Below are 14,502 nucleotides of genomic sequence, written 5' to 3'. Positions count from 1 at the left end.
GTTAGGGCTGAGAGATAGTTCAATGGCTGTCGTGGTAGGGCTGAGGTCAGCCAGGAGAGATGCAAGGATCTGAATGTGCAGGACACGGAGGGTGTGGCTGTAGTTGGCATGGGGCGGGAGCATGAGGGATTCTCGTGATAATGGAATTTCTTGACATTTATAGTGGTTGACATGACAAAGGTGGCAGTGCTGTTATTCTGAGCTGTGAGTAAGTAAAGTAAAAGTTTAGTGTTTCTGATTAATTAAACCCATTACAAAAATACATTTGAGTGCACATGTCATCAATTAAAAGTTTTAAGATTAAAAACAGAGAGATCAGAATTATTATAGTTATACTAGTAAAACAGTGGAGTTTGGAAAGTGACCATAGTTCATTAAATCTTGTCTGGAACATAATTCATTAAGTCGGAGCTGTGGGATTTTCGATGGAAATTAGTAATTTTAGTTGATTCTCTTTCATACGTTTTGAATGGCATATATCAGATTCATTTGATGCATATTGGTTTGTGAAGCTGGAACAATACATGACCTGAAAAAAGGAAAATGTAAACCGTTAAATAAAAAAAAATACCAACAGACCCCTGTGGACGAAAATAAACAGCCGTTAATTGTGAATCAAATCTATCAGAATTTGTAATAAAAGTATGCGAAACCAGTAAAATAGCAGCTGAACAAGTGGAAATCAATAATAACTGGTTCACTAGAACTTCCATCTTCGACCAGTTGTCTAAAAAACGTTCTGTTATTATCAAAAAGATGGTCCCTACGGGAGAAGTGTAGCCTTGGACTGCCATGGCAATAGTGCCATAAAACACTGCGAGGTAGTTATAGTTATGCTGTAAGTGCATTTATTTTACTAATAACGTTCATATGGTACAGAAACGGTTCAGAAAGGTATGACACAATATTTACATTTCTTGAAAAACAAGGTGTTCTTAACAGGTGACGGCACAGTGGAAGAGATATAGAGTGAATAAGTGCGCTTGTGTTATATACAGAAATATATACATGTGACTATTTTGGACAATATGCTGACAAGAACCGCACTCATGATGTGAGTGTCGAAAACCACAATCACATTTTAAAACCAGTCCACATTCCACCTAGTTTATAGGCGAACATCTTTTCTAGTGGTTTTAAGAGGACAACTGATCAGTGGGAATTAGGGGGCATATTACCAAGCAATAGCGATAATTATCGCTATTGCTTGGTTAGAGACAAAAATTTACCGCTGAGCTGCGGTGATTTTTACCGCAAATAAACCTTGGTATTACCAAGGTTTAATGCAATTGCGATAAAAATCGCAGCAAAGCATGAATATCGCTGAAAAGTCAGCGATATTCATGCATTAGCGAGCTAATGCTCTTAGCCATGTTATCTACCTCCCATTGGATAACATGGCTAAGAACTGCTCAGGGCAGGTGTTAGCTTTTGGAGATATTCGCGCTTAGCGCGAATATCTCCAAAAGTTGGTAATAGGAGATAGCGATGTTAGCGACTGTTTTCAGTCGCTAACATCTTGGCACGCCCACTTTGGTTGTCATTAGTGATAAATATCACGGACATGCAAAGTGGGACCCAAGATGGTCGCTATCTCCTACTAGCTGTCGCTAACTGGTGTTAGCGACAGCTAGGTAATAGGAAGATAATTTTATCTCCGCTTTCTTGGCTTTTAAAGCCCAAAAAAGCGGAGATAAACCCCCTTGATAATATGCCCCAAGATCCTTTTTTATATCTACATTCTTTATTACATTTTCAACAATACAGTTTACATGTTTAAACAGCTAGTTATCAAAAGGGCAAATGCTCTCGTGCGTGTGTGTCTCTGTGAACCAGCACAGATTGTTCCCCGCATTAGAAGCGGAGAGCCCGTATGACTAAGGAGCCATCTTACAACAAAAATTCCTGTGGATTTCTAACTCTGTTACAATCCATTCCACACACATAGAAAGATAACTGTCAACTGCGAATGGGAATAGGATCTTGAAGATAAGCACATCTATTGCATTCACTGCACTCACCTCCGAGATTTTGAGCTCTTTGCAAAGCAGCAGCGTTTTCCATGTGGGTAAATTCTATTATAGCCACAGGGTGGCAACAAAAGACCATATTTAATACACTGAAAATAGAAACCTAACTTTTGACCGCATCTTTAGGCGCAATCGGGTCTTTTAAAGGGAGTATATATTTTTTCAGAAGTGCAATGGAAGAGGTGATGGGTTACTCATTCTAATCTCGTGTGTTTTCTTTGCTTTCTGGTACCTGTGGTCTAGTATTTACCACTGATAAAACAATTAGATGATTAAGAAGGGAGATTCAGAAGCTGAGGAGGCCGTCACACTCCCTCCTCAAACCTCATCAAGGACACATCTACAGAGCTCATAAAAACTTCTAATTTTTCGCATGCCATGGTCCAAGATATACTAAGTTTGTTCAAAGTACATCCAGCCCAGAAAATAGTATGCATTTGAAAACCAGCACTGAGCCGTGCACAGAGGCCTCATCAATCAATACCTATATACTCTGATTCATAGTGTTACAGGACATCAGAGTACAGGCTATTACCCTAAGAACGCGCCGCTGTCTGACTTGCACCATGGCCTGCTATGTATCTGTATGGGAACTCAAACATACATCTCTGTTTTAACTTGCAGAGTGTGCTGTGATCCCATTATTGAGGCCAGTGGTGGCTCTTCCACTAAGGCGGAGGAGCAAAGCCTCACTGCTTTCAACAGTGTAAGTAAAGGAAAAATTAAAAAACGATAACTCGTTGGTCTTATCAGTTTATCTGTTCCTGCGGTGGCGTCTTTGTGGGGATGCTCTGCTCTCAGAGCAGGGGTGAGGAGTGGTAGGGACTCTGTAAGTGTGCAATGACGGTTTGGCCGGCCGTTTTAGGCTGGGCAAACGGTCATGTGCATGTTGCATGTTCTCCACCCAGCCTGCTTTACAGCCTGGGTGGAGAACATACCCAGGCTCCCATTCCCTGACAGAGCTCCAAACCAATGCACTCAGACCAATCACAATACTGCATTGCAGCGCTGTGATTGGGCAAGTCAGGGGAGCCAGGGTGCTTCCTGTTCCAGCCCAGCGGATGGACGGCACAGAGAGATGACGGGGGAGAGACAAAACGTGAGAGGAGGTACATTATTTTCTTTGCCCCCTAGATCCCACTCACCAGTCTAGGCATGAGCGAATTTTGCGAATCTTGCGTTCGCGAATTTTGCGGATTTGCGAACTCGCAATCCGCAAAATCCGCGAATTCTCGCTAATTTGCGGATTTTTTTTTTATGTTCGCACGGGTTTCTGCAAGTTCGCGAGGGTTTTGTACAATTTCGCAAATTGCGAAATTGTACAAAACGCGTGCGAACTTGCAGCAACCCGTGCGAACACAATTATATGAAGAGAAAGAAGCTCCTGGCCACAGGAACAGCACGGGGATTGCGCTCATGAAAGTCAAGGATGCAAAGGCCTCTACCCAGCATCACAGCTGATTTTCCACAGTAGATTTGGGAAGAGGCACACCTGTCCCGCCTCGAAGACGCTCATGATTGTTTTTGGGCTAATGAATGAGTCACTGATTTTGAGCATCAACTAGTTCGAGCGACCATGCAATGGCCGCCCTCTACCCAGCATCACAGCTGATTTTCCTCTGTAGATTTGGGAAGAGGCACACCTGTCCAGCCTCGAAGACGCTCATGATTGTTTTTGGGCTAATGAATGAGTCACTGAATTTGAGCAACTAGTTCGAGTGACCATGTGTGTGTTACTATGCAATCGCCCTGAAGGGCGCAGGGGTCCCTTGAGTGACCTGTGTAAGGCTGTGCCTGTAACTATTTTACAATGGCGCCAGCAAGCTGCCAGCGCCGTTGTAAAATAGTTACAAAGTTAGCTTGCACAGGAAGCACTTAGATAAAATAAAGCAGCACCTGCTTCGTTTTATCTAGTGGTTCCTGTGCAAGCTAACTTTGTAACTATTTTAAAACGGCGCTGGCAGCTTGCTGGCGCCATTGTAAAATAGTTGCATGAGTGGGGGTTCAACTTTTGAACCCGTTACGCTCGCAGATTTTTTTTTGCGGATTTTGCGGGAAATCCGCAAAATTCGCGGATTGCGGATTTCCCAAAAATCCGCAAAATCCGCGAGCGTAACGGATTTCCCGCTCATGCTATCCTCCGCCCCAACCACCCCGATCCACGACAGCCACCACTGATTAAGACACGCATAGTTCTCATATGATTATACCTGGCATAAAACACTGCAGTCGTAAGACGAAGCACGTTTTGGAGGTAAGGCATCTTCTGCAGAGATTTACAAAACCAGCAAGTACAAGGGTTTGAATCGCAGAGGAGCCTACTCAGCATTTCATCCTTCCAAGGTTGGTAGAATTAGTAAGTCTTACTATAATATACTGACATTAACATCTGCTGGTAACTTGGCTTGAGGAAATTCACTTACAATATCATACAAAAATGCTACATGATCTTTATACCCGATGGGCTCATACGAACCAATTTAGTATGTGATTAAAAAGGATAAATTATCTTAAAAGAAACACAAGCATCTCACTCTGTGTCTCACATAACAACATTTTTAAGGTACGACCCTCAGATATCAGTGAATTGAGCACACACAAAAGAAAATCAATAAAGCTATAAGTAACAAGTTTGAGCCATTAACCGGCCCAAGGGGACGAGCATCTGCTACATAAATCTCTGCTTTGACTGCAGGTCGCAGGTTCCAAGGCCACATATTCCTTGATTGATTTTTGCTCTTGCTACAGAGATGTATAACCTCAAGGTTACATTTTCCAATCCTGGTTAGCCTGCCTATAGCAGATGGATTTGTGTGTGTTGCTGTTTTTTCCCCATCACAGTATAGAAGCTGAAGTTGTTAATGTGCATTTTGCAAGATCTAGTTTATCATGCAAGTGGGGTTAAGGTCAGTATTTGACAGATCTATTTGCAACCTGCAAGCAACTCGTTTCAGTCTTAGATGCTTAAAAGCCTAGATTGCTACATATATCTTTATATGTTATGAGGTGTATCATTATTTTGTTGTAAACAAGAGAACATTGTTTTCTTACTACAGGCACACACTGACGTCAGAATGCATCTGTAATAAGAGAACTGTGTCACTACTAGCAGGTAATGACATATTGCAAGCGAGCAGTGATGTAATAGTTCCCCATACCTGACATTGTGCAGAGGAGGCAGCTACACCTCCCATCTGAAGTTCTGAAAGAAATCGTGGATGACACATTCTCTATGCTGGAAGAAATAAAACAAAGGGGTTTATTTAGAATTTTGTGAACATGATATTCCACCACAAATGCAGTGCCCTGTCTGCCAAACTCCTGGTGTGCCTGCTCTATTTAGAGTCGTCAAAACTAACATATTTCCACCAACGGAGCCTCCGTTGGCTCCAGCGATGAAACCCTGTCACTGACGGGTGGACTGATATCGGGCTGTTGGTCAAACTACCGCACAAAGTCCGCTGACTCTGGGCAGACTTTACAATAGACTTTTTTTCCTATTTGGACATGGTAGTCCTAAACAGGAATAAAATAAATGATCCCCACAGGCTAGGAGAAAACATCTGCAAAGTTAGGGACAGTTATTTGTTTGCATTTAAAATCACACTTCTGCATTTGGAACTTCTTGAAAAACAAAACTTTTACTGTGCAAGCGCACTGAACATGGCCCATAACAGGAGAGCTTCAGTGCCTTCAGAAGAGGTTCTTTGGCAGCTGCTCCTCTGAAGGCCAAGAGATCGCTGCAAATGGCAGGTTGTAATCCCTCCCAGCAGCAGAGGACATCCCTCCACCCAGGCCGGAGCGGGCCTTGGGCGTTTGCCCGGGAGGCTGGAAGAGGGGGGGGGGCGGTTTTGGAGCGTTGGGGTTCGGATTTGGAGCGGTGGGGTCCGGATTTGGAGCGGTGGGGGCAGGTTTTGGAGTGGTGGGGGCAGGTTTTGTTACCGGGGGACGGTTTTGAAGTAGGGGCCGGTCCGACAAAATTGGCAGGGCTGCTTTGGGTTCCCAATCCGGCCCTGCCTCCACTGTCCTAATAGAATGGAGTGTACCTCTCCAAACGTTAAATAATCCCAAAGGTTGTACCCCTTTCATTGCACAGGAGGTGAGGGGAATTGGTGCTTCACTCATGTCGTTCACAAACTCCAAGGGAAAGGGGGCACCATCCTGTAGTTACCTGTCTCACACGGAAAAGTGGCACAATTAACAGTGCCTGTCATGGACTGCTCTCCTCAGACAGAACAGTGTCCCAGCCAGAGAAATGGAGCAGCACATGAAGCAAAGCTGGATTCACACTTCAGTGTGCAGATGACTGGTACGTTTTATGAGAGGTCATGATGGGTCCATGCCTCTTGGCCAGTATTTGATCACCAAGGTTACCCCCGACAAGCAAATGTGAACTTGTAACCCAAAAGGGTACTTTGTAAATTTAGAGAAGAGGTTTAATGCCCCAGATGCATCAATAACTCATTTTGCTATTCCTTAATAGCGAAAAATAACGATTCGCTATTAAAGAATAGCAAAATGCAATGCATGAAGAAATCACTAAAAAAAAGTAGCGATTTCTTAAAATTCCTTAATTGCGACTCGCAAATTGCGAGTCGCAATTAAGGAATACCTCCCCATTCATTCCTATGACCTAGAGGCCCATAGGAATTAATGGGAAGACATTCTCAATTTGCGAATCGCAATTAGCGAATCGCAAATTGAGAATGTGATTTCAAGGGTGCAGGGGTGTCCAAAGGACACTCTGTTGCACCCCTGAAATTGATCTGTGCATATATGTTGCGCACACACATGCCCTTACGGCATGTGGGTGCGCAACATAAAACTTTGAAAAATGCACTTTAGTGCATTTTTCAAAGTTTTTGCAAATTACCATGAAGTTCAATTTCATGGTAATTTGCGAGCCCTATTAGCGAAATCCCTATTTTTTTAAAGTTTAATGCATTGCATTTGAGGAATCTCAATTTGAGATTCCTTAAATGCAATAGTAATTTAAGTAATCACAATTTTGCGATTTCTTAAATCGAGATTTTTGCATTTGGGATGATGGTCAGATTCCGAGAATCTGCCCCTTTGCGAGCGAATTTTTGCTTGATGAATCTATGCCAATGTTCTTTGAAGCAGGCTAATTATGTTTTCAGGACATCAACCAGATGTATGCTTAGGCAATTCTTGAAATTCACTGTCCCAAAGCTGCAAAAAGGTGCCATGTCAAATTTGGCATTTTCCACCATTACTTGCTTTTTAGTCAATACAATTTTGTATTTGTGGCCTTGTAATGTAAATTTAATATTGTACAACTGGGTACTCATTACAAGTTTTTCAGAATAAGGTGGTCTTTTTACCACGCACAATAAATACCATTTCCCCTGGATGAGGGTATTTACCACGTGTGGTAAATAACTCCTATTCAGAGTTTTCAACAGACAAATGAGCCATAACATGCAGTATTGCTTTTAACAAAATGAATTCTGCCTGTTTTGTCTTTTCTTTATGCCTTTTTCCCTGATAAATTTTGCCAGTTTTGAACTGCTGGAATTCATCAGGGGACAAACGCGAGTGTGCAATACTTATCACCCAACTCATAATTCCGATCCCTGTGCAAAACGTGTTTGCACAGGGATCAGAATTTAGCCAATGACTCATAATGAGGGCCTTGGGCTTAAAAAATTCAGCATGCAAAGTACACTTGGCTAAAAATCTAGGACTGTCTGAAGATGTCAAACATGACACAATGACATTTTGCAGCCATGAAAGGAATGGGTTTGCATGTTATAAGGAATAAAATACCCCAAGGTGTCCATTAGCAGGATATTACAAGTCACCTCAGAATTTCCTGACCTGCTTTGGTTTAGAACTTGTGGGTGACTTACAATCATGGCTCGAGTCAGGGGTACATGCTGGTGGATGGTGTCCACCCACTCTTTTCACAGGGTGGATGCCGTCCACCCTGCCAAGAAGTTAAGCCCCACTCTAAAATATGCTGAAAAGTTTGAGACATCGGGATTCCTTCAGCAGGGCCTGCTCGTTATCTGCTTTCCATCCGAGCAAGGTGCAGATGGGGAGGGGGTTTTGTTATTTGAGACTCCTGCTGGGCCATAACAAAGGCTGAACTTAAGAGCCCATTTGGCCTTCTTTGTCCGAGTATCCAGGCTGGGAACTTCCTGTAGCCTCTCACCTAGATGTAAATGCAAAGGAAAGGAAGCAAAAGTAGCAGCATTTTAACACTTTAAAGGGGCATAAGAGAGGCACAATTTTGACATTTTTCAGACCCCCATACATAATAGATATTAATGCACTGTAATAATGTCAGATGTGTTTTACTCTGTCCCAGTGTAAAATAACAATTTAAATAACTGTATTTTTTATTTGTTTTACAGCGCTATATATCCCAATGTAGGGTTTAAGATCTCTTTACAGCAAACATACATATTATATTGTCAATAAATCACACAAGTTTGTAAATCATTGTACATTATGTGTTACATAAGACAGTGAGGGCTATTGGATGTAGGAGTCACATATCATCCTTCATATAGCTCACTGCTGTACAAGAAGGATTACAATGCAACTGCATGTAACAAAAGGATTTCTGTGTTCAAAGCAATAACAATAAAATTAAATCTGCTATCTGCATGTTACATGATGTGTTTTGCAGGAGGAGCATTAACCCTGTATGCTACTTTAAGTCAAAACTAGGGCTAGGCTAAAACAGATCTTTCCATCAAATGTGTTAACCACCAGGCAGCTAAAGCAATCACATCTACATGGAAATGTGCAGCACATGGAATATTACACCTGGTATGGTAGGCTAGTAGCAGAGTTAGTTTTTCAATCCTTGGGTAAAGGAACCTGTCACGCTCCGTGATGTCACTTCCTGTGATGTCATTTCCTGAAATGCCACGCACTGTGATGTCACTTCCTGTGATACTACCCGAGTAGGATAGACACCACTCTTCTCTTTTTAGGACGTGTGTATAAAGCTGTATACCTTATCCCATTGATGATACACATAGATTTGCATTCCTGAAGGACAAACTTGGGGTTTCACCCCTTAGATCACAGCTTTCCAAACTGTGTGGCGAGACACATTACTGTGTTGCGCCTCATATCTAGGTGTGTCGCGCGATGCGATATTCTGATGTCTGCCGGCAATCGGGGCAATCTGCTGCAGGGGCTCTTAGAAGGGGTGAAACAACAACAAAGCCCTATTAACATGCACAGGGTTTTTAAAGACCTGTGAAGTGCTCGGGTGCTGGCTGTGAGCGGTCCTGGGATGCCACACACGATACAGCGGGGGGGGGGCTGAAGCCCTTTAGGATGCAGGAGTATCCACAGGTGGACAGCTCTGAAGCTGAATAGAACGAGGATTGCTTTGCTCTCTGGAGTTTCTCTGGCAGACTGCTGTAGGTGATGTAATGCTTGTCCACTGGAACAATGATCTATTGTGCCTTCCCACCTTCTTCAATCAGCCACATTTTTTGGGGCGGAGTGCAGCCTTAAACTTCTGCGTAGAATATGTAAGGACACTACTTTTCGCCTTTCAAATGTATTTTAAATGCAAAACAATATAGGAGAATTACCAAACCATTTAGTTCATCAGTGGCGACTGCAGTGAGTTTCAACAAGCGTGCCTTTAACGGGGGTAATCCGTTGTGCCTGGTGTATTTCAGCACCACAAGCCGCCGCAAATAAGCCCCACCTATTGTAAAAATATTCCAATTGTACTTTTGCGAAAGTCACAGATGCTGACTAGCTCTTACCCTTGAAAATCGAGCATGCAGCAACATTAAACGAAGTTAATTGTATTTGTTTTCTCTTGTTCAAGGTGAATGTGATATACAGGCATTTTTTTTTGCTTAGCTCTCTCATTTTAAACAAATCCCATGGTAAATTTAGCTAGGACATATGTCTTCAAGTTGTGTGGTACCTTTTCATTGCCCGATCTTTTGTCAAATCGACCAAAATGTAAAAATTACAGCATTTCAAAGATGGGTCTGTCTAATCTTATTACTCATTCATCAACATGCGGTCAGCAGCTAAATCAAGATCGAACAGTGCCAAAAAAGAGCAGCGAAAAGCTGTCTCCACTGATGGGGGGTGTGTGTGTGTGTGGGATGTGTGTGTGTGGGGTGTGTGGGGTTAAGTGTGGGGGGGGGTTGTGTGTGCATGTGGGGTGTGTGTGTGTGGGGGTGTCTGTGGGGTGGTGTGTCTGTGGGGTGATGTGTGTGGGGTTGTGTATTGAGCCCAAACCCACCATAGGTGGTTTGGGCTCGCTCGCTGAACTTCCTCGCGTTACCGTGTCCCTGAAATTTTTTTCACAAAAAGGTGTGTCACCAACATGAAAAGTTTGGAAAGCTGTGCCTTAGATTAACAAACAAAATATAACGAAATGCATTGAAGGCTCCAATATCTTTCATATTTCCACACCCCACCAAAATAAGAGCATGAGAGCTCTGAGAGAAATCCCAACGAGCTGAGCACAAAAGAAACAAATTAAATGTATCAGGGTAGACCGGTAGGGCGCGGTTTTGACATCTGAAAGGATTTTCTGCAACAGCTAGTTATCAACAGTCACCCATTACCCGTTTACCGATTCTATTGCTTTCCGATTGTGCTAGAATCGTTACTAAGAAAGGCAGAGGAGGAAGGGAGGACTCAGAAAACTTACTTCAAAGATTAAGGGAGGGGGCACTCCCACTTGACTGGCTGCTGAACCACAAAAGCTGGGAGCAGCTGGGCCGGAAGAGGGGCACAAATCAGCTGTGACCTTCCCCTTTGCCCCATCTGCTGTGCCCCAGGGGGACTGATAGGCTTAACTTGTAACACGAAGTTACGGTATTCGAGTGACAAAAGTCCGGTGCCTGCCAGCTAGTACATGCCCATTTAAAACAGCTCACGTCTCCAGGATTATCTCTCACCCACATAGGTTTCAGGAGGATGGGTAAATTCGCACCTCTACGAATAAACAAATGCCCCCACCCCCTTTACAATTCAAACATTAGAAAGGCCAGTAAAAGGCTAATCTAATGAGACAAACACTCCCAAAAGAATCCAAGCCGGCACAGTTTTTGCTTACCCGCGAAATGACCACATCATCATGTACACCAGCCTCCACCATGAAACACTGTGTCACACGGTAACACCATACACCAGCCCATCACATCATTAGTAGATGACACAGAACAGCGAACACCGTATCACACCATATGAATTAACGTAACAGGATAGCATCACGTAATTTCATCTTTCATTAACCCAGTCCACATCGTGTCACATGACACCACAAAAAAAACATATTGTATCACAAACCAGAATATATACTGCATTCTATCACATTCCACTCCATCATGTTGCATCATATCTCACCATATCACTCTTGACTACAGCATAAAATGACATACTACCTCCAAATATCCACCATCACAAATCATTATGCTACAGTGTGCATCACCTTATTAAACCCTCTATCACACAGTGTAACACTTTACAAACACCACTCTACATCACACCATTGCAACACTACAGTAGGCCATACTACCACACACAATCTCACCCTACACTATATCACACCACACTACATCCTACCACACCACATGTGATTTATTTTAACAACACATCATACCACAACATATCAAAATACATCATCCAACCACATCAAGTTAGACTAGACCATTTACTTCACATTACAACATACAACCCAATATCACACCATACCACAGGACTCCAAGCAGCACCCCACCACCTAAAACCACATCATAGCACATCTCACTAAATAATCCTATGCATTATCACACCATACCATATGTTATAGCAACTCACAGCATAACATAAATACAAAAAATATACCACAGAATATCACACCGCACTGTAAAATATACCATACCAATTCACACTATGCCACCAGATTGCATGGCAGCCATAATACCAAGCCGCACCACATCACAAAGGACTTCATCAAAATGCACCAAATAGCATACTACTGTTACACACCACATCTCTCCAAACAACACCAACATGCTATACAACACCACATCTTCCTATACCATACAAGGCCAGACCATCTAACATGGCATCAATCAGCAACACACTACACTAATCCAGACATGTTAGAAATTGGGTTTCTGGTTGGCAGAGGTATGAACCCTGTACAAGCGGGAACCAGAGTCCTAGTCAGGGTAAGTTACAACACACTCTAAATTATCCTGCAATTACCCTCTCGTAGCTTGGAATAGAGTAGTCAGGCTTCACTTAAAAGGAAATGTGTAAAGTATTTGTGCAACACTTCACTTCAAACAGTAACACAGTAGTAAACAAAACAAAAAGACTCCACACCAGATTAGAAAAATAGAATTTAATTTTATAAATAAAACTAGACCAAAATTACAAAAGTCCAACAAGTAGTCGAGATACAAATTTTTAAAGAACAAATTTAAAATAGTGCTTAGAAGTAATAAGCGCTGAAATGGGTAATCTAGTTGCGCTGGACTGAGGCAAAGTCAAACGTTCATGTCGAGTGCAATGGAGCGTGGGCCGGATGCAGAGATCCAATTGGGCCCGCTGGACCAAAGTACCTTGATCAGGGATACATCGTCATTGTCGAAGATTCGAAGTGCAGCTGAAGCGATGCATCGGTGTTAAGCCACACAGTGGACGAAATGTATTGATTTTCTCCAAGCAACTGTGACAAGGAGTCTCGCAGGTTCTGCATGCGATGCACGGTTGCTGCTGCCACAGTGGGCGATGTGTCGATTCCCAAGGCGATGTTCCAGGTCCGCTCCACGCAACAACGAGAATACACTGGTTCCGACTCACGCAAAGGGAAAGCTGCGCCGGTTCCAATGAGGATATGCGTGTTCTGGTTGTAGCAGCACTTTATATGCACCTCCAAAGGCCCAGGGCTGGGTTGGCACCACTTGGCAGGGTAAGACTTGCAGCAAAGCAAAGTCCAAGTGATGTAGCAGGATGAGTTGATCTCTTTGATGTCCCGGAGACTAAGAACAGGAGGCAAGCCCAGCAAATGATTGGAGTCTCTCTGGGTTTAAGTGTTGCAGGTCCAGTCCTTCTTACTCAGGCGGGGGAACACCAGGTAGCAGTGCATCTCAGCAAGGCAAGAGTCCAGAAAAACAGCAGGACAGCAGAGTGACCATTCTTAAAGTAGCACAGTAGTTCTTCTTCCTGGCATAGTCTTCACAGGTTCAGAACTGTACTAAAGTCATGGTGTAAAAGGTCCAGTACTCATACCCAGTTGTGCCTTTAAAGTGGGTGATATTAAAAAAAAAAGCTTCCAAGTGCACAGGAGTCCCCTCTTCCTGCCCTGGCTCAAGACTCACTACAGGAGGGTATGCAGCCATTTGTGTGTGGACAGGACAAAGCCTATTCAGGTGTAAGTGTGGATCTTTGCCCAGCTCCTCCCTCCCTCCCTCCCTCCCTCCCAGGAAGGCCCATCAAGACACATCTAAGCTCCCTTTGTGTGTGGCTGGCTTTCTAGAGGGAATACAGAAAGCCAAGCTGTCTCCTAACCCAGACTGAAGAGAGACAGGCAAAAGGCACCAAATGGTGGTGGTGGCCAGTTTTGTGACCGTGGGGGCCGGTTTTGTCACTGGGGGCAGTTTTGCAGTAGAGCTGCAATATTGGCCCCCTATATCAAAAGTGTGAGCGGTGCTTCTTACTAGCACACCTCCCCTGCCAGGGCTGGTTACTTTTCCCAGTCTGGCCCTGGCACTCGTCAGCAGTGGCAAAATGAAAGAGTCCTAAAACCAGCAAAAACAAGTTCATAAAATGGAGGGGACCGGCCAAACGTTGTGGGAAGACCACCCTAAGGCTATCAGGTCTAATAATACAATACACCTCACCAAACCTGTCCACAATACTCAAACCAAAACCACACATGTCACCATATTACACTAGACCACACAGGCCAATCTTCTTAAGACTATCTGCTGCAAGAAAATAAAGAAAGACATATTCAAACAGTTTCAGCAGCACACAACGTTAGTGAGAGTATCATCAATAACTGTGAAAAGTATGCCATTCCCCCACAACATGAATCCCTCATCCCTGCATACTCGCACGGGTTGAAGGTAAATTGAAAGGCCACACCCTCATACAAAGTTTGAAGGTGACAACCCCCAACAAGGAGTTTGCACTAAGGTGTATAGGAAACCCATGGATAAAAATAGAGACGAACTAGGACATCAGAGCTGTTAGCCCAGAGTTTGGAATTCTATTATGATATACCCTCTTACATCTGCTATGAGCCAGTTAGATATGTTACCTTACAACAGATTGCATGTAGCTCTATTCAGTCTTGCTGACTATACATCTCGATTAGACTTTGCATGACATTTTATTAACAAGCAACATGTTACACATACTACACAGATACAATAGGCCCGTAATAACCCTGTAAGGATAGGTTGGAGCACTATGTACTCGTCTTGGAATATTCTAATTATTTAAGGTGATTATT

The sequence above is a fragment of the Lissotriton vulgaris genome, chromosome 2_1 (genome assembly GCF_964263255.1).
Source record: "Lissotriton vulgaris chromosome 2_1, aLisVul1.2, whole genome shotgun sequence".
Classification (NCBI taxonomy): Eukaryota; Metazoa; Chordata; class Amphibia; order Caudata; family Salamandridae; genus Lissotriton; species Lissotriton vulgaris.
This window is presented reverse-complemented; position numbering follows the sequence as displayed.